Source organism: Ornithorhynchus anatinus, chromosome 3 (genome assembly GCF_004115215.2).
Source record: "Ornithorhynchus anatinus isolate Pmale09 chromosome 3, mOrnAna1.pri.v4, whole genome shotgun sequence".
Lineage (NCBI taxonomy): Eukaryota > Metazoa > Chordata > Mammalia > Monotremata > Ornithorhynchidae > Ornithorhynchus > Ornithorhynchus anatinus.
Window position 1 is genome coordinate 128,190,793 of NC_041730.1, and position 21,684 is coordinate 128,212,476.

General features: G+C 47.5%; 1 protein-coding gene and 1 non-coding gene across 5 annotated transcripts in view; one reads left to right on the forward strand and one right to left on the reverse strand.

The window, feature by feature from the left end:
- Positions 1–21,684, reverse strand: part of ARHGAP22 (Rho GTPase activating protein 22) — a 359,144-nt gene that overhangs the window by 111,006 nt on the left and 226,454 nt on the right. The gene's annotated exons all lie outside the window — the stretch shown is intronic.
- On the forward strand, positions 7,809–7,946 carry LOC114810471. Its single transcript, XR_003758170.1, has one exon. It is a non-coding gene; the product is annotated as a small nucleolar RNA SNORA7 (small nucleolar RNA).

The following is a 21,684-nucleotide window of genomic DNA, read 5'->3' on the forward strand; positions in this document are numbered from 1 at the left end:
TGTTAAAGCGCTTACTATGGGCCACGCACTGTACTAAGCACTAGAGTGGATACCGGCAATTCAGTTTGGACACAGTCCCCGTCCCATAGTAAGAGGAGGAACATTTATTGAATTCCCATTTCACTAAGGAGGAAACGGAGACACAGAGAAGGGAAGCGTCTTGCCCCGGGACCCAAAGCGGACAAGGGGCGGAGGTGGGATTAGAACCCAGGCCCTTCTGCCCCTCAGGCCCGTGCTCTATCCACTCAGCCATGCTGCCTCTCGCTGATTCCATCTCTTTTTTATTATGCTTCCCCTCCCCGATCCTGGGCCGGGAACACCAAGCACCAACCCCAACTACTGCTCTTGGTATTTTCACCCACAGGGAAAAGGAACTGATCCTTTCCCCGCAAAATCTGATCTCTATCTCTTCTTGGTTGGGTCTCGCTAGGTTCTCTGTGGTAAATTCCCGATTCCACCCACATCCAGACACAACTTCCCTGTCTTTGATCCCCACCATTACCCCAACAGTGTCTTAGGCGGGGAAACGGCGTGGCTCAGTGGAAAGAGCCTGGGCTTCGGAGTCAGAGGTCATGGGTTCGACTCCCGGCTCTGCCACTTGGCAGCTGTGGGACTGTGGGCGAGTCACTTCACTTCTCTGGGCCTCAGTTACCTCATCTGTAAAATGGGGATTAACTGTGAGCCTCACACGGGACAACCTGATCACCCTGTATCTCCCCCAGCGCTTAGAACAGTGCTCTGCGCATAGTAGGCGCTTAACAAGTACCAACATTATTATTATTATTATTAGGCTCTTTTATCCTCCCCATCCTATAAAAAATGGGCCTGAGAGCCAGAGGACCAGGGCTGTTTTAACAATTTTGCTATTTGTTAAGCGCTTACTATGTGCCAACCACTGTTCTAAGCGCCGAAGTAGATACGAAGCAGCGTAGCTCAGTGGAAAGAGGCCGGGCTTGGGAGTCAGAGGTCATGGGTTCGAATCTGGGCTCTGCCACTTGGCAGCTGTGTGACTGTGGGCAAGTCACTTCACTTCTCTGTGCCTCAGTTACCTCATCTGGAAAATGGGATTAAGAGTGTGAGCCTCACGCGGGACAACCTGATGACCCTGTATTTACCCCAGCGCTTAGAACAGTGCTCTGCACATAGTTTGCGCTTAACAAATACCAATATTTTTTTTTGAGAAGCAGTGTCGCTCAGTGGAAAGAGCCCGGGCTTGGGAGTCAGAGATCGTGGGTTCTAATCCTGGCTCCGCCACTTGTCAGCTGCGAGACCTCGGGTGAATCACTTAACTTCTTTGTGTCTCAGTTCCCTCATCTGTAAAATGGGCATTAAGACTGTGAGCCCCACGTGGAACAACCTGATTACCTTGTATCTACCCCAGCGCTTAGAACAGTGCTTGGCACATAGTAAGCGCTTAACAAATACCAACATTTTTGTTATTACAAGGTAATCAGGTTGACGCATGTGGGGCTCACAGTCTTAATCCCTATTTTACAGATGAGGTAACTGAGGCACAGAGAAGTTAAGTGACTTGCCCACAGTCACACAGCTGACAAGTGGCAGAGCCGGCATTAGAACCCACACCCTCTGACTTCCAAGCCTGTGCTTTTTCCTCTAAGCCACGCCTGCTGTGAAACCTAGGGCAAGTCACTTAACTTCTCTGTGCCTCAGTTTCCTCAGTGGCAAATGAGGATGCAATACCTGTTCTCCTTTCTATTTGACTGTGAGCCCCATTTGGGATGGGAACTGGCCCACAAGGCCTGAATAGCTGGCACCTACGTCGCGTATAGGACAGTGCTGGGCATTCAATAGTATTTATTGAGCGCTTACTATGTGCAGAGCACTGTACTAAGCGCAGTGGCTCAGTGGAAAGAACCTGGGCTTTGGAGTCAGAGGTCGTGGGTTCGACTCCCGGCTCTGCCACTTGTCAGCTGTGTGACTGTGGGCAAGTCACTTCACTTCTCTGGGCCTCAGTGACCTCATCTGTAAAATGGGGATTAAGATTGTGAGCCCCACGTGGGACAACCTGATTCCCCTATGTCTACCCCAGCGCTTAGAACAGTGCTCGGCACATAGTAAGCGCTTAACAAATACCAACATTATTATTATTATTATTAAAATGGGGATTAACTGTGAGCCTCACGTGGGACGACCTGATTACCCTGAATCTACCCCAGCGCTTAGAACAGTGCTCGGCACATAGTAAGCGCTTAACAAATACCAACATTATTACAAATCGCTAAGAGATAGAGACAGTCCCTGCCCTTTGACGGGCTTACAGTCTAATCGGGGGAGACGGAAAGACAAGAACGGTAGCAATAAATAGAATCAAGATAAATAGAATCACAATAAGCGCTTAATAAATACCATTTAAAAAAAAAAGAAAGTTTGGGAGTCTGAACTAATGTGCCCGCCCCGGTGGAGGAAGGGGAACCACAAAATAGCTCCTGATCCTGATCAGCGATGTACAACTCCTCACTTCTTCTCCAAAGTCAGACTCACGGCCCAGTCCGGTAGCCTTGGAGGCCTGCAGGGAGCCGGGGCCCGGCCGACCGCTTGCTTAGAGCTAAGCCCAGGATATCATTTTACTTTTAACGCGTGCACCCGTGCCGAACCGCTCCCCAGTTGATTGGAAGCGCGTCAAGTAATTCGCAATATCCCCTCTAGTCTCTTCCACAGGTGTCCCGTCATTACAGAAACGGAACCAGACAGCCATAATGAGACACCGAACACGCCTTTAGAGACATCGACTGAATGTGTGGTACGAAATGCATCATTAAACTCCAGACCACGCTTAATATTTTTAGATTCTGAGCTCCCCTCCGGCTAGGGACCGTGCTTGAAGTATTAACCTTGTCCCACTCCCCAGCACAAAGTAAGCATTCAACAGATGGATGGGGTGATGAGAATAACGTCAGTCCTGATTCACAAGGCCTTGGTGCCATCCGATTTAGACCCCGTTGCCTACTGCCTATGCAACTGCTCCGGCTCTATTAAAGCCAGAATTTCCAATGTTTTCCTCTCCTTGCGTTGCTGTTTGACTTTCCCGCAGACTCACTGGAGAAGCAGCGTGGCTCAGTGGAGAGAGCGCGGGCTTGGGAGTCGCAGATCACGGGTTCTGATCCCGGCTCCGCCGCTAGTCAGCTGTGTGACCTTGGGCAAGTCATTTAACTTCTCTGTGCCTCAGTCACCTCGTCTGTCAAATGGGCATTAAAACTGTGAGCCCCACGTGGGACAAACTGATCACCTTGTATCCCCCAGCGCTTAGAACAGTGCTTTGCACATAGTAAGCGCTTAACAAATACCACATTTTATTTATTTTAACTAATCTATAAGAGTTAAGCACTTGGTTCTGAACACTTCGGGCATTTGGTATTCACGCCTCCTCCCCACCCCTTAGCCCCATAGCACTTATTTCCCCTCGTAGCCCCACGGAGATTGTAAATTCGTTCTGGACAGGGAACGTGACTACCAATTCTGTTGTATTGTACTCTCCCCAGTGCTTAGTACAGAGCACTGCACACAGTAATAATAATGATGGTATTTGTTAAGCGCTTACTATATAATAATAATAATGTTGGTATTTGTTAAGTGCTTACTATGTGCAGAGCACTGTTCTAAGTGCTGGGGGAGATACAGGGTAATCAGATGCTCCCACGTGAGGCTCACAGTTAATCCCCATTTTAGAGATGAGGTAACTGAGGCACACAGAAGTGAAGTGACTCGCCCACAGTCCCACAGCTGCCAAGTGGCAGAGCCGGGAGTCGAACCCATGACCTCTGACTCCGAAGCCCAGGCTGTTTCCGCCGAGCCACGCTGCTTCCCCAACTGCTTCCTCAGTTACAGATGAGATAACTGAGGCACAGAGAAGTGAAATGATTTGCCCAAAGTCACACAGCTGAATAGTGGCGGAGCCGGGATTAGAACCCATGACCTCTGGCTCTTTCCATTGAGTCTGTCTTCCCCTCTAGACTGTAAGCTCGTCATGGACAGGGAATGTGTCTGTTTATTGTTATATCATGCTCTCCCAAGTGCTTAATAATAATAATAATAATAATGATAATAATGATAGTAATGGTATTTGTTAAATGTTTACTATATGCCAAGCACCGTTCTTAGTGATGGGGTAGATACAAGGTCATCAGGCTGTTCCACTTGGGGTTCACAGTCTTAATCCCCATTTTAGAGATGAGGCAACTGAGTCACAGAGAAGTTAAGCGACCTGCCCCAAGTCACAGAGCTGACAAGTGGCGGAGTCAGAATTAGAGCCCCCGGCCTCTGACTGCCAAGCCCGTGCTCTTTCCACTGATCCATGCTGCTTCTCCATATAAGAAGCACAGTACAGTGCTAGTACGGTGCTTTGCACGCAATGAGTGCTCAATAAATGCGATGGGTGAATAAATGAATAAATCCCATTGGCTCTCCCACCCCCACTGGCTGAGATGCATGCACATTGTTCTACCATTTGGTTCTTCAGAACAAATCAACGGAAAGCAGGCAGTAGTCGGACTGTGCAGGTTCAGGATTGCCCCTCCCAAATTCATTCATTCATTCATTCAATAGTATTTATTGAGCGCTTACTATGTGCAGAGCACTGTACTAAGCGCTCGGAATGGACAAATCGGTAACAGATAGAGTCAGTCGCTGCCCTTTGACGGGCGCACGGTCTAATCGGGGGAGACGGACAGACAAGAACAATGGCAATAAATAGAATCGAGGGGATGAACATCTCATTAAAACAATAGCAGATAAATAGAATCAAGGTGATGTACATCTCATTAACAAAATAATAGAATCAAGGTGATGTGCATCTCATTGACAAAACATTCACTTTAGTAATGGCTCACACCAAATGGCAAGGTGTAGTCATTGACAGCGGTGTCCGATCAGTCCACTGGAATTATCGTCAAGTTAATTGCAATAACCTCTCTAGTCTGTAGATTATAGATTATCGTCCAAGAGGCCTTCCCAGACTGAGCTTCCCCTTTTCCTTCTGCTCCCTCTGCTCCCTCTCTGCTCCCCCTCCGCCCTCTGCTCCCTCCCCCTTACCCCCTTCACCTCCCCTCAGCTAAGCCCCCTTTCCCGCTGCTCCTCCCCCTCCTCCTTCCCCTCCCCTCAGCACTGTGCTCATTTGTATATATTTTTATTACCCTATTTATTTTGTTAATGAGGTGTCCATCCCCTCGATTCTATTTATCATGATTATGTTCTCTTGTTTTTGTCCATCTGCCTCCCCCCGATTAGACTTTGAGCCCGTCATTGGGCGGGGATTGTCTCTATCTGTTACCGAATTGTATATTCCAAGCGCTTAGGAAAAACGCATTCAGTTGTCATGCACACTAGAGACCGTTGGAGAACTCTTCAAAGTGGATGAAATTGCTCCATTTTTAAAGTTTGATTTTATACAATTTATGTTTGACATCCCCCCTACAGGTGAGAATCACCCTCTTAGAGTGCAGTCACTTCCTTTCATCTGAAAGGAGGAAAAGGAAAGTTCAGTTCAAAAACTCAGTTAATGGCAATAAAACTGAATATTCTGCACAGAACCCAAGGGCCTCTGAGACTCAAAACAAATTTGGTACTAAGCATTGTTATGGCCCATGTCAGAGGACATTCCTTCAGATTAGACTGTAAGCCCCACATTGGGCGGGGATTGTCTCTATCTGTTGCCGAATTGTACATTCCAAGCGCTTAGTACAGTGCTCTGCACATAGTAAGCGCTCAGTAAATACTATTGAATGAATGAATGAATTATCCCTTCTATCCTGAAAACTCTTTATGGGCAGGGATTGTGCCCACCTAATCTTTGTACTGTACTCTCCCAAGCGCTTAGTAGGGTGTTCTACACAGATTAAGCATTCAATAATACCACTGATCGATCGATCGATTGATTACAATGCAACTTTTTAAAGTCCATTTTGTAGAGCGTGGGTATGACAACAGATCTAAGCCATTCTTCCACGGGGAGGAGGAGAGAGAAAATGCTCCGGCTAATCCTGGTTCTGCCACTTATCTGCAGTGTCACCTTGGGTAAGTCACTTCATCTCTCTGTCCCTCAGTTTCTTCACCTGTAAAATGGGACTACAGCACCCGATCTCCCTCCACTCATTGGCTATGTGTCCCGTGAGGGACAGGGACTGTATCTAATCTATCTATCTATCTATCTATCTATCTATCTATCTGTATCTGTATCTATCTTGAAGCAGCGTGGCTCAGTGGAAAGAGCCCGGGCTTTGGAGTCAGAGGTCATGGGTTCGAATCCCAGATCGGCCACCTGTCAGCTGTGCGACTGTGGGCAAGTCACTTAACTTCTCTGTGCCTCAGTTATCTCATCTGGAAAATGGGGATTAAGACTGTGAGCCCCACGTGGGACAACCTGATTCCCTTGTGTCTACCCCAGCGCTTAGAACAGTGCTCTGCACATAGTAAGCGCTTAAGAAATACCAACATTATTAATATCCTAGACTGTGAGCCCACTGTTGGGTGGGGATTGTCTCTGTGGCCGAATTGTACTTTCCAAGCGCTTAGTACAGTGCTCTGCACACAGTAAGCGCTCAATAAATACGAATGAATGAATGAATAAATAATATGTTATCTGGTATCTATTTCAGTGCTTGGCACAGTGCTTAGCATATAGTAATGGCTTAACAATTGTCAAAGTTATTCTTATGAAATGCAATGGATTCTTCTCCTGGCACCCATCGACCGGGGGTTTCAGAACTGTGTTTTTCTGGCACCACTCTAGATCACTTACCATATAAGCATAGTATGTTATGGATTTTTTTTTTCCGGTCACCACGGTGAAAGGCAGAGGACCTGGGTTCTAATCTTAATTCTACTACTTAGCTGTTGCGCGACCTTGGGTAAGTCACTTCACTTCTCTGTGCCTCAGTTCTGTTGTCTGCAAAATAAGGCTTCAGTACCTGTTCTCCTTCCTACATGGACTGGGAGCCCCATGTGGGTGATGACTTTGTATCCATCTCAGCGCTTAATAGAGTACTTGGCACATAGTAAGCGCTTTACAAATACAACAAATGATTATGAGATGTGGCCTGGATTCATCGTCAAGCTTGGGGAATCTAAGACCTGTGTTGTCAGGTTGAAATAAGGCCCTTCCTAACAGCTTTGGCACTTTGGAGCAATTTAAGCATAGATTTTGGCATCTAGCCCCCACCGCTCTTAGGACAAAGAAGGGAAGCGGGATGGCCTAGTGGAAAGAGGATAGTCCCGGGAGTCAGAGGACCTGACTTTTAATCCTGGTTACCCCTGTTGCTTCCTGTGTGAGCCTGGGCAAATCACTTAACTATTCCGTGCCTCAGTTTCCTCATCTGTAAAATAGGGATAAAATATCTATTTTCACTCCATCTTAAAATGCAAACCCCATATGGGACAGAGGCTGTGAGAAGCAGCGTGGCTCAGTGGAAAGAGCACGGGCTTTGGAGTCAGAGGTCATGAGTTCGAATCCCAGCTCTGCCGCTTGTCAGCTGTGTGACTGTGGGCGAGTCACTTAACTTCTCTGTGCCTCAGTTACCTCATCTGTAAAATGGGGATTAAGACTGTGAGCCCCATATCCTGATTCCCCTGTGTCTACCCCAGCGCTTAGAACAGTGCTCGGCACATAGTAAGCGCTTAACAAATACCAATCTGGTTAACTTGGATTTACCCCGGCGCTTAGAACAGTGCTTGGTATAGAGCAAGTGCTTAACAAATACCGTAATCATTGTTAGCAGACCAACTCCTGGAATTGAGAAAAGAAGCTTGGAAGAAGGGACCATCATTTCCTAATTGTTATATGGTACTCTCCCAAGCTCGTCTCAGGGTCGCATCTTGAGAGTTCCCAGTCCTCTACGAGTCTCGGCTACGGGAGGGAGAGTTAAGCAGAGGCCTGTCCATTCCATTCCCAGCTTGGCCAGAGGCTAGCGAGGGGAAGACAATCTGCTACAAGTCAAAACTCACCCGTGCTGGGCAGCAGTGGCCCGGGACAGAGTCGAGGGTGGAGACCCAAGTGGACTGCGCGGAAGGAGGCGACGGTAAACCACTTCTGTATTTTTACGGAGAAAACTCTATGGATCCACTACCAGAACGACTGCAGCTGGAGGTGGGGTTCTGGGAGAAATTCATTCATTCATTCAATAGTATTTATGGAGCGCTTACTATGTGCAGAGCACTGTACTAAGCGCTTGGGATGAACAAGTCGGCAACAGATAGAGACGGTCCCTGCCGTTTGACGGGCTTACAGTCTAATCGGGGGAGACGGACAGACGAGAACGATGGCGATAAACAGAGTCGAGGGGAAGAACATCTCGTAAAAACAATGGCAACTAAATAGAATCGAGGCGATGTACAATTCATTAACAAAATAAATAGGGTAACGAAAATATATACAGTCGAGCGGACGAGTACGGTGCCGTGGGGATGGGAAGGGAGAGGTGGAGGAGCAGAGGGAAAAGGGGAAAATGAGGCTTTAGCTGCGGAGAGGTAAAGGGGGGATGGCAGAGGGAGTAGAGGGGGAAGAGGAGCTCAGTCTGGGAAGGCCTCTTGGAGAAATGTGTCCGTGGGGTCTCTGTGGGTCTGGAACGACTCGACGGCATCAGACGAGACTCTCCCAAGTGCTTAGAACAGTGCTCTGCACCCAGTAATCACTCAATAAATACAATTGAATGTACGAATGAGAATGAATGAAAAAGCACCTATTGGCTGTCCCCAGCAGGCACAGTAAGACACGGGCTTGTCTTCCATTAGGGACGTCTAACTTCAAATATCCTGTCCTGTGATCCAGCTGGTCCTAGCAGGTGCCCTGAGGGACGGGGCAGCTTCTGCCTCTTCTTTCGAGGAACTAAGTTCTCTTTGTTTCCCAGGGGAGGCAGGAAACGGCCTCGTTATGAAATCGCCCCATTCGGGCTGCTTCCTTTGTTATTATTCTGCCTTTCACCGTGGTGACCGGAAAAAAAAAAATCCATAACATACCATACCTCCCCCCGGCCACAGACTGTGTTAAAAATGCATTCACTTAAAACGGAGGGAGAGGATTAAGTGTTCTCAAAGTCAAAAAAATCTGAGGGAAGATTTATTAACGGTATTTCCTGCTAGGAGCAGTTTCAGTGGACTGAAATGGACTATTCATTCCGCTCCAGATCTTCGGGGAAGACCACCCCCATATTCACAAAAAGGAGGCTGAAGCGACGGAGGCTGAATCACCATCGTCATCATCATCAACACCTAATATTGTGTCCCCGCGTACCCAGGATCAGGGAGGAAGTTCTTAGGGGGATCAGAGAAGAGGCTCAGATAGCTCAAATTGTAGGATAGGTTGAGGACACCGTGGGAGCCTCCTCTTATTTTGGGAAAGGGCCGAGTCCTCATCGTTCATTAATAATAATGTTGGTTTTTGTTAAGCGCTTACTATGTGCAGAGCACTGTTCTAAGCGCTGGGGTAGACCTAGGGGAATCAGGTTGTCCCACGTGGGGCTCACAGTCTTAATCCCCATTTTCCAGATGAGGTAACTGAGGCCCAGAGAAGTGAAGTGACTTGCCCACAGTCACACAGCTGCCAAGTGGCAGAGCCGGGATTCGAACCCATGACCTCTGACTCCAAAGCCCGTGCTCTTTCCACTGAGACACGCTGCTTCTGAATTCATTCAATTCAGTCGTATTTATTGAGCACTGACTGTGTGCAGAACACTGTACTAAGTGCTTGGGAGAGTGCAATGTAACAATAAATGAACACATACCCCGCCCACACTGAGCTTACAGTCCAGAGGGGGAGACAGATGCAAAAATCACTTACAAATATGGACCTAAGCAATCAATTTAGAAGCTCGGGTCCTGGCCAGATGGTCCTGGGGATGGTGTCACTTGACAGCGGTCAATCCGTCAATCAGTGGTATTTATTGAGTACTTACTGCGTGCACAGCACTGCACTGAGTGCTTGGAAGAATTCAAGACAACAAAATTGGTAGACACTGTCCATGCCCACAATGTGCTTACAGTCTAGAGGGGGAGACAGACATGAAAATAAGTTCCAGATTTGGACCTAAGTGCTGTGGGGCTGAGTGTGGGGTGAATATCAAGAGGTTAAAGGGTTCAGATCCGAGTGAATAGGAGCCACAGAAGGGAGAAGGAAAATGTGGGCTAAGTCAGGGGGATATCTTCCTCCCACACTGCAGTCAGTCATCAATCAATCGTATTTATTGAGCACTTACTGTGTGCAGAGCACTGAACTAAAAGCTTAGGGGAGTACAGTACAACAGAGTTGACAGACGCGTTCCCTGTCCGCAACAGGCTTACAGACAAGTCGGAGAGACAGACAATTAATGTTGGTATTTGTTAAGCGCTTACTATGCGCAGAGCACTGTTCTAAGCGCTGGGGGAGATACAGGGTCATCAGGTTGTCCCACGTGAGGCTCACGGTTAATCCCATTTTACAGATGAGGTGACTGAGGCCCAGAGAAGTGAAGTGACTTGCCCACAGTCACACAGCTGCCAAGTGGCAGAGCCGGGATTCGAACCCATGACCTCTGACTCCCAAGCCCGGGCTCGTTCCACTGAGCCACGCTGCTTCTATTATTCATATACATTAATATAAATGAACAAATTCTGGTTATGTGCATAAGTGCTGTGGGGCTGAGGGAGGGGTGAATAAAGGAGGCAAATCCAAGTAGAAGGGAGGTGCAAAATTGAGAGGGAAAAGAGGAAATGAGGGCTTAGTCAGGGAAGGCCTCTTGAAGGTGATGTGCTTTTAATAAGGCTTTGAAGATGAGGAGAATGATGTCTGTCAGATGTGAAGAGGGAGGAGGTTCCAGGCCAGCAGCAGGATAATAATGTTGGTATTTGTTAAGTGCTTACTATGTGCAGAGCACTGTTCTAAGCGCTGGGGTAGACATAGGGGAATCAGGTTGTCCCACGTGGGGCTCACAGTCTTAATCCCCATTTTACAGATGAGGTAACTGAGGCACAGAGAAGTTAAGTGACTTGCCCACGGTCACACAGCTGACAAGTGGCAGATCTGGGATTCGAACTCATGACCTCTGACTCCAAAGCCCGTGCTCTTTCCACTGAGCCACGCTGCTTCCCTCTCTATAACATATTTCCTGCTCTGGTTTGTGACCTTCAGATATTGCTTATTCACATTTCTCTGCCACCTCACTGGTATTCATTCAATAGTATTTATTGAGCGCTTACTATGTGCAGAGCACTGTACTAAGCGCTTGGGATGAACAAGTCGGCAACAGATAGAGACAGTCCCTGCCGTTTGACGGGCTTACAGTCTAATCGGGGGAGACGGACAGACAAGAACAATGGCACTAAACAGCGTCAAGGGGAAGAACATCTCGTAAAAACAATGGCAACTAAATAGAATCAAGGCGATGTACAATTCATTAACAAAATAAATAGGGTAACGAAAATATATACAGTCGAGCGGACGAGTACGGTGCTGTGGGGATGGGAAGGGAGAGGTGGAGGAGCAGAGGGAAAAGGGGAAAATGAGGCTTTAGCTGCGGAGAGGTAAAGGGGGGATGGCAGAGGGAGTAGAGGGGGAAGAGGAGCTCAGTCTGGGAAGGCCTCTTGGAGGAGGTGATTTTTAAGTAAGGTTTTGAAGAGGGAAAGAGAATCAGTTTGGCGGAGGTGAGGAGGGAGGGCGTTCCAGGACCGCGGGAGGACGTGACCCAGGGGTCGACGGCGGGATAGGCGAGACCGAGGGACGGCGAGGAGGTGGGCGGCAGAGGAGCGGAGCGTGCGGGGTGGGCGGTAGAAAGAGAGAAGGGAGGAGAGGTAGGAAGGGGCAAGGTGATGGAGAGCCTTGAAGCCTAGAGTGAGGAGTTTTTGTTTGGAGCGGAGGTCGATAGGCAACCACTGGAGTTGTTTAAGAAGGGGAGTGACATGCCCAGATCGTTTAATACCCAGATGGTATTAAAAAGTTCCTCTAGACTCTAGGATCGTTGTGGGCAGTAACCGCTTGGAGAGTTGGTGCTCAATAAATACCATTGTTTTCTCTTTTATGGCATTTGTTAAGTACTTACTATGTGTCAAGCACTGTCCTAAGCACTGGGGTAGCTACGAGCTAATCAAACCATGAGGAAGAGTCCCTGTCTCACATGGAGCTCACAGTCCAGAAGGAGGGAGAACAGGTATCCTGCAGTTGAGGAGACTGAGGTACAGAGAAGATAGGTGACTTGCCCAAGGTCACACAGCAGACAAGTGGCAGAGCTGAGAAGAGCATCCAAGTCCTCCTGACTCCCAGGACCATATTCTACCCACTAATAATAATAACGATGGCATTTGTTAAGCGCTTACTATGTGCCGAGCACTGTTCTAAGCGCTGGGCGATACAAGGTAATCAGGTTCTCCCACATGGGGCTCACAGTCTTCATCCCCATTTTACAGATGAGGTAACTGAGGCCCAGAGAAGTGAAGTGACTTGCCCAAAGTCACACGGCTGACGAGTGGCGGAGCCGGGATCAGAACCCATGACCTCCGACTCCCAAGCCCGGGCTCTTTCCACTGAGCCACTGTTTCTCGCGTGCTGAGGGGTTGATTGATTGGTTGATCGATTCTGCCCTCCAACTGGCCCGGTGGTCTGAGCGTCCAGCTATTCACATTTTATCCCTGATAAACCTGTACATCTCCTCTGCTGGACTGTAAGCTCCTTGCGGGCAGGGAAAGTGCCACTTGGCTCTGTAGTTTTCAAGCACTGAGAATGGCGCAGCGCACCAATGGACGCTCAATGAATGATACTCCACCACTTCCCCGCCACGTGACCTTGGGCATGGTCACTTAACTTCTCTGGCCTTCAGTTTCCTCCTCTGTAAAATGGGGATTGACCCTGTGAGCCTCATGTGGGACAGGATACTGTGACCAACCTGATTTGCTCGTATTCCCCTTAGTGCTTAGTACAGTGCTTGGCACATGGTAAGCGCTTAACAAACACCATTATTATTATTATATTACTGCTACTGCTACTAGAGAAGCAGCGTGGCTCAGTGGAAAGAGCATGGGGCTTTGGAGTCAGAGGTCATGAGTTCGAATGCCAGCTCTGCCACTTGTCAGCTGTGTGACTGTGGGCAAGTCACTTAACTTCTCTATGCCTCAGTGACCACATCTGTAAAATGGGGATTAAGACTGTGAGCCCCACGTGGGACATCCTGATTCCCCTGTGTCTACCCCAGCGCTTAGAACAGTGCTCGGCACATAGTAAGCGCTTAACAAATACCAACATTATTATTACTACATGCCACGTGTGATCTTGGACAAGGCCCTTAGCCTTCTAATGTCTCATCAGCATCCTAAGGTAAACGCCTAGGGAGAATGAGGGCAATTTAAGTGCTATGGTCCAGGCCCTCCCTGTAATAATAATAATAATAACGGTGGTATTTGTTAAGCACTTATTAGGTGCCAGGCACTGTACTAAATGTTGGGGTGGATACAAGAAAATCAGGTTCGACACAGTTCCTGTCCCACACGGGGCTCACGGTCTTAATCAGAGAAGCAGCGTGGCTCAGTGGAAAGAGCCCGGGCTGGCGAGTCAGAGGTCATGGGTTTGAATCCCGGCTCTGCCACTTGTCAACTGTGTGACTGTGGGCAAGTCACTTAACTTCTCGGTGCCTCGGCTACCTCATCCGTAAAACGGGGATGAAAACTGTGAGCCTCACGTGGGACAACCTCTTCACCTCGTATCTCCCCCAGCGCTTAGAACGGTGCTCTGCACATAGTAAGCGCTTAACAGATACCAACATTATTATGAACATTATTATTAATCCCCATTTTACAGTTGAGGTAATTGAGGCACAGACAAGGTCACAAAGCAGATTAATGGCAGAGTCAGGATTAGAACCTAGGTCCTTCTGACTCCCAAGCCTCTGCTCTATCCACTAGGCCATGCTGATTCTGTAGTGATTTTTTCCATCAGACGCAGTGTTAACTGCTCTCACGTATCTTTTTTCCACTAGGTCATGGGCCCGAATATTTGGGGTCAAGCAGGCTTGGGTCTCTTCTAAGCTGTATATTTAATAAAGACGTTTTGCCTGGAGCCGAAATGCTCAGCTCCTTGAAGATAAGGTAACAGTGACCCTCTCTTTACTGGTATCTTAGGGTAACACAAGCAGCATTTCCTAGTGGAACAACCCACAGATTGGGAGTCAAAGGACCTGGGTTTCTACTCTGGGGCCGTACAATTGGCTGCTGTATAATCTTGGACAAGTCACTTCACTACTCTAGGCCTCAGTTTTCTTATCAGTAGAGTGGCGATTCGATATCTGTTCTCCCTCCCCCTTAGACTGTAAACTCCTGCGGGACAAGAACTGTGACTGATCCGATTGTCTTCGCACATAGTAAATGCCTAACAAACACCCCATTTTGTTATTGTTATTATTATTACTGTTGTGGTTGTTGTTCTGTTGTTGCTGTTAACGCTTAGTAGGGACGGTAAGAGCTCAGTAAATACGACTGAATGAATGAATGGTCAATCCACCCGCTCTGCAGAACACCCCTGTACCCTAGGGACTGCCTCCAGCGAACTCCGGAAAAGGAAAAGTTGCCTGTGACTCCAGGGGAGGAGAGCGGTCTTGTTCAAATCCTCATTACTTCTCTGTGTTCGTGTGTCTGAACGGGAAAAAACAGGCTGAAGGCAGGCCAGGATTACTAGGAGAATGAATGCAATAGTATTTATCGAGCGCTTACTATGTGCAGAGCACTGTACTAAGCGCTTGGAATGTGCAATCCGGCAACAGAGAGAGACAATCCCTGCCCAATGACGGGCTCACAATCTAATCGGGGGAGACGGAGAGCATAGCAAAACAGAACAAAACAAAAACAAGACAACATTATCACGACGAATAGAATCAAGGGGCTGTACACATTATTAACAACATAAATAGTGTAATAAATAATATATACAAATGAGCACAGTGAGGGGAGGGGAAGGGGGAAAGGCAGAGGGTGGGATGGGGAGGACACGACATCGCGTCGAGGTGACAGAAGAGAATATGCTGGCGACCTGAAAAGGGGAGAATTTTCTCCAGTGTCAGCAAAACCAAATTCTGCACATTTATGAGATAGTTTTCCAAGTAGACAGGACATCATACGGGAATAAGGTTGTCCTTGTTCTCTCCCACTCTCAGTCGGACAAATTTGACCCCATCTCTGCGAATACACTCATCAGATGAGTTACAAGTTTCTTTCTTTCACCTTTCACTTTCGTTGCAATTAGTGTCTGAGCAGGAGTTGGCTCGAAGCTCATCTTTCCCCAATGGCTCTGTACGTCAGGGGAGTGGAATCTTGTGGTCTCTGTGGGTGGAGCTGTCCTTAGGTTCAATAATGAGATTTCATCTTTGGGTTTAGGTATTCCACAGGCGCTCTCGCGTACACTGCCCTGCGGCCATGGAAATTCAGCAGGGCGCCTATTCTGCCCTTTGCCAATTAAGTGAGGATCAATAAATGCCATACTTCCTCCAGGAAGCCTTCCTCGACTAATCTCTCAATTCTCTACCCTTTTCCCCTCCTCAGTGAATGCATCATTCATTTATTCAATAGTATTTATTGAGTGCTTACTATGTGCAGAGCACTGTACTAAGCTCTTGGAATGTACAAATCGGTAACAGATAGAGACAGTCCCTACCCTTGGACGGGCTTTATATTTTCTTTACCCTATTTATTTTGTTAATGAAATGTACATCGCCTTAATTCTATTTATTTGCTATTGTTTTAATGGGATGTTCGTCCCCTCGATTCTATTTATTGCTATTGTTCTTGTCGGTCCGTCTCCCCGGATTAGACCGTGAGCCCGTCAAAGGGCGGGGACTGTATCTGTTACAGATTTGTACATTCCAAGCGCTTAGTGCAGTGCTCTGCACATAGTAAGCGCTCAATAAATACTATCGAATGAATGAATAATCGGGGGAGACGGACAGACAAGAACAATAGCAATAAGTAGAATCAAGGGGATGAACATCCTCTGTGCGCTTGAACCTTGGTTAGTTCTCTCCCCGCTACAGCACGTATGGATATCTCTTAACATTAAGTTGCTTCCCCCTACCTGTAATTTATTTGAATGTCTATCTCTCCCACTAGATTGTAAGTTCCTTGAGGATAGGGTTCAGGTCTACGAACTCTGTTGTACTGTTCCAAGTGCTCACTCCCATGTTCTGCACAGAGAAAGGGCTCAATAAATGTGACTGATTGATTAAGGATTGCCCAGACCTCTCTTGGTTAATTAGGGGTTGGTATCAGCAGCAGGTCATTCCCTTAAATTGTTCTTGCAGATGTGGTGGTGGTGAGCCGGGAGCCATCCACACACTCTCTCTCTCTTGATTTCCCTCTTTCATTCATTCAATAGTATTTTTTGAGCGCTTACTATGTGCAGAGCACTGTACTAAGCGCTTGGAATGAACAAGTCGGCAACAGATAGAGACGGTCCCTGCCGTTTGACGGGCTTCCGGCAGCACCCACTGCAAGGTGGTTGGCAAGAGAGCACGGTGATTGTCTATGGCTAGCAAATCAATGAATGTCATTCATTCGATAGTATTTGTTGAGCGCTTACTATGGGCAGAGCACTGTACTAAGCGCTTGGAATGTACAAATCGGTAACGGAATACTGTCCCTGCCCTTTGACGGGCTTACAGTCTAATCGGGGGAGACGGACAGACAAGAACAATAGCAATAAATAGAATCAGGAATGGATAGAGCACGGGCCTGGGAGTCAGAAGGTCGTGGATTCAAATCCCAGCTCCCCTGTCTGCTCTGTGACCTTGGGCAAGTCACTTCACTTCTCTGGGCCCGTTACCTCATCTGTAAAATGGAGATTGCGCCCGTGAGCCCCGAGTGGGACAACCTGATTCCCTTGTATCCACCCCAGCGCTTAGTACAGTGCCTGGCATATAATAGGTACTTAACAAGTACCAAAATTATTCTTATCAATCAATCAATGGCATTTACGGAGTGCTTACTGGGTGCAGATCACTGTATTAAGCGCTTGGGAGCGTAAGGTACAACAGAGTCGATAGAGACATTCCCTGCCCGCAACGAGCTTGCGGTCTGGAGGACCACAGACTAAAACAGACTGTTACTGAGGCAAGCTCTTGTGTCTCCTCACCCATTTCGTAAACCGTCACTAACTCAGTTACTCAGAATGTCTTAAAAACAGCGTGGCTAAGTGGATAGAGCAAGGGCCTGGTTGTCAGAAGGACTTGGATTCTAATCGAGGCTCTGCCACATATTTTCTGTGTGACCTTGGGCAAGTCACTTAACTTCTCTGACTCTAAATTACCTCATCTGTCAAATGAGGATTAAGGATGTGAGCCCCATGTGGGATACGGACTATGTCCAACCTGATTAACTGGTATCTAGTCCAGCGCCTAGGACAGTGGTTGACATATAGTAAGCACTTAACGAGTACCATTCTTATTATTTTCCACTTTTTTTGTGAAAGTCAGAGGAATAGCAAAGACGGGAAACAAACAACAAAACAAAGAATAATAACCCAAAAAACACCCCCCAAAAAACCCCACACAGTAGTCCTCCACCCAAAAAGAAAAGACCAGAACTGGATACCACGCATCAATCAGATCTAGCCAGCAACGTTAAATTAAAACGCAAAGTGGCTGTTGTTCCCTTTGCTCAGGCAGCGGCTTTCCTGGCACCGGACTGAAATTGTTTCTCGATAATCCAGCTTGGAAACCCTACAGAGGTAAGAGGCTCTGCTCACCAGGCTATAAAATGTGCATTATTAATTTCCTGAGAGGAAAAATCGAGGACATCTTAAAAAAATGAAATGGCCTTTCCCTTTAAAGATAGTCTGTAACAAAAGTCAGTCGTTGCAGGCTGACTCTTATTCATTAAAAATGGTCCTGGCGGAGATATTGAGTCTTTGCCGTAATGTTGCTCCTCATTCTGTCTCATCCCAGAAACGGTATTTCAGAACCCGAGAACCTTGCATGCCACCAAACCACAGTTTAGGTAGGCAAATTTAAGCCCCTTTACCCAGCTGGAATTGAGGCAGTGAAATGGTGACCTAAATCTATAAATAACCGAAAAAGTGTCAGATCTCAGTATCTTCTGACTCTCTCATTCGTTATGCATACGGCCGAGCCAAACTTCCTCTATGCCAAACCACAGCTGTAGAGCCTGCGATCTTTCCTTCTTTCTCTCAAAGTAATGGCCTTTCAGGGCTGCTGCCTATGGAAATCCCCTTCTTTGACCCAAAGGACCCCAGGCCAGTTACAGTTGGAAGGAATAACGGAGAGATCCGCGTGGAGAGAAGGATGATCCCCGAATCTTCGGAAAGACGGCCTTGATCGGGGCATTGAGGCCAAGACCATCCCGAGGCTGTTTGCGGCCTCGGTGTTTGCAGGGTGCTCCCACAATCTGGAAGGGGATTCCCAGGAGAGCCAATGACCCTTCACTGCCCCTAGCACAAGGGAAGTGGCCGGAGTCCTTATGAAGCAGCAGCAAGACCCGGTGGAAAGAGGACACGCTGGGAGTCTGAGGACCTGGATTCTAATCCCAGCTCCGCCACTTGCCTGCCGTGTGAGTTTGGGCAAGTCGCTTAACTTCTCTGGGCTTCGGTTTCCTCCTCTATAAAATGGAGATCCAGTGCCTGTTCTCCTTGTGAGTCCCATGTGAGACAGGGAAGTTGTATGACCCGATTAACTGGTATTTACTCCAGTGGTTAGAACAGTGCGTGTCACACTGTGAGACCTCATCTGTAAAATGGGGATGAAGACTGTGAGCCCCACGTGGGACAACCTGATTCCCCTGTGTCTACCCCAGCGCTTAGAACAGTGCTTGGCACATAGTAAGCGCTTAACAAATACCAACATTATTAAGTGGCGTGGCCTAATGGATAGAGCACGGGCCTGGGAGTCAGAAGGGCCTGGGTTCTAATCTTTGCTCTGTTACTTATCTGCTTTGTGAGCTTGGGCAAATCATTTCACTTCTCTGTACTTCAGTTACCTCATCTGTAAAAAAAAATGGGGATCAAGAATGCGAGCCCCACGTGGGACAACCCCATTTGCTCCGATCCACCCCAGCGCTTAGTGCAGTGCCTGGCACATAATAGGCACTTAACAGATTCCACAATTTTTCTTATTATTACTTGACAAGTACCACAATAATATAATTATTATTGCCATACGTTATTCTTATTATTGTTATGATGCTATTTTAAAAATGCTCATTGGGTGGAGAACAGGGGTTTAACCCCCATTTTACGCAGGAGGAAACTGAAGCACTGAAAAGTAAAGTGACGTTCCCAAGGTCACCCAGCGGGCAAGTGGTGGAGGCGGGATCGATTCCAGGCTTCCTGACTCCCAAGCCTGTGCTCTCTCCACTAGGCCAGGTGTCACCCTTGGGTAATGTGAGCAGAGAGAGTTTGCACTAGGCGGGAGGATGGTGATGTTGGGCGTTCAGCCTCCAAACCCCAAGCACCTCCAGTATAATATAGTAGGGTCTGTAATTTGACTTGGGGGCATGAGGCCACAGCTCTGGCAGTGGCCTAACAGTATCTGAAGAGATCCATTCATTCACTCATTCATTCATTCAACTGTATTTATTGAGCACTTCCTCTCCCTCCTTCTCCTCCTCCTCCTTCTCCTCCTCCTGTTTAGAGCAGCAACCATCTCCTTCTGTTTTTGCTGACACCCCCATGGCTGAAGTGACCTTTCCTGGGTTGTGTTTCAGAGGTTTCTGACATTACTCTCTCTTTCTCCGATAATAATAATGACAATAATGATGATAATAATTGTGGCATTTGTTAAGCACCCCTCTCTTGCTTTCTCTTTTCCAACATCTCTCGTTGTCCCCGTTCCTTCATTCTCCCCACTTTCCCTCCCTCCCTCCCTCCCTCCCAAGATTTTCAACTCTATTCCTTCATGGCCCCATCTTGGTGCCACCTTGGGCTTCTCAAAATGGCGTCACCTCATTCCGGTGACCCTGACCCTCCCCGTCTCCTGCCGGCTGACCTCCGGGTAACGTTCCCATCCCACGGGCCGATCTCCTTTATGCTTGAGATCCCCTCTGGGGTGCATCTGGAATGCATACAGACCGGGAGATGGGGGGTGGTGAAAGGAGGAGGGGTTGGGCGGAGGTTGGGGGAGCCATGGATGCCTGGCCCATTCATCTGACCAACTGCAGAACATGGACATGTCCAACTGCCTGGCAACTGAAGGGAAGCTCAGGATTATGGGGTTCAGAGATCTTCAAGGGGGCCCGAGGCAGGGTGGGAGTTAATCCTGGGTGGGGAGAAGTGAGTTTGTGGAGGGGTTTGAAGGAGGGAAAGAACACAGTTTGACTCTAAAGTGGGGGAAGGAGGGAGAGGAGAGCAAAGGAGGAAGAGCAGTTGGCATGGATTTGATGTTGATGATAGTTTATGGTTAAAAAAAATCAATGATAATGACAATAGTATTTGTTAAGAGCTTATTATGTTTTAAGCACTGGGGTCATAAGACAATCAAATCAGATACAGTCCTTGGACTTCATCAGGCTTACAGTCAAAATGGGAGGGAGACAGGTAGCAAATCCCCATTTTACAAATGAAGGAATGAATAATAATAATGATAATCATTATAGTGATTCATTTATTCATTCAAACGTATTTATTGAGCGCTTACTGTGTGCAAAGCAGTATATTAAGCACTTGGGAGAGTACGATATAACAATAAACAGACACATTACCTGCCCACAATGAGCTTAGAGCACTTACTATGTGTCAAGCACTGAGCTAGAAAGGAGAAGATCAGGTCCCACATGGTGCTGACAGTTTGAGTAGGAGAGACAACAGGTACTGAATCTCCTTTTAGCAGATGAGGGACGTGAGACCCAGAGAAGTGAAGCGACTTGCCCAAAGTCACACAGCAGTCAGGTGGCAGAGCCAGGATTAGAACCTAGATCCTCTGACTCTCGGGCCCTTGCTCTTTCTACTAGGCCACTAATTTTTCTCATAGAAATAATGGAAAATCCAGTAATGAATTCCCAAGATCCCCCCAAATATCCGAACTATAGATTCAAAAGTGAAAAAGAACACGACAGAGTCACATAATCAAACAGCAGCGTGAATCTGTACCAATAACGAAAGCTCTTGAATGACTTTTTAATGTGCACATGTAAATACAGTTCTCCATTTTCAAAGTGATATCTTTCACATCCTACTCAGGGAGAAGGCACCTTGGACCAGCACACCAGAGATCTGATGTCATCTCATGTTAAAGTGAAATGGGCTCTAGCCACACTATTCAAGTCAGTCTGAATACTTCCAAGGAAGGGAAAGGGGAGTGAGAGAGTGCTGGCGGCATTACAGTTGCAGAGAAAGTTCTAAAAGGACAGCGTTTTAACAGGTGATTTCTAACTCTCAGCACTTTCAGAGAAGCAGCGTGGTCTACTGGAAAGAGCATAGTCTTGGGAGTCAGATGACCTGGGTTCTAAACCTGGCTCTGCCACTTGCCTGCTGTGTGATTTTGGGCAAGTCACTCATCTTCTCAGTTAAGGTTTCTCATCTGTAAAAGAGGGATTCAGTGCCTATTCTTCCTCCTATTTGGCATGGCCTAGTGGATAGAGCACAGGCCTGGATGTCAGAAGGTCCCGGGTCCTGATCCTCGTTCTGCCACTTGTCTGCTGTGTGACCTTGGTCAAGTTACCTCGCTTCTCTGTGCCTCAGAGACCTTATCAGTAAAATGGGGATGGAGACTGTTAGCCTTA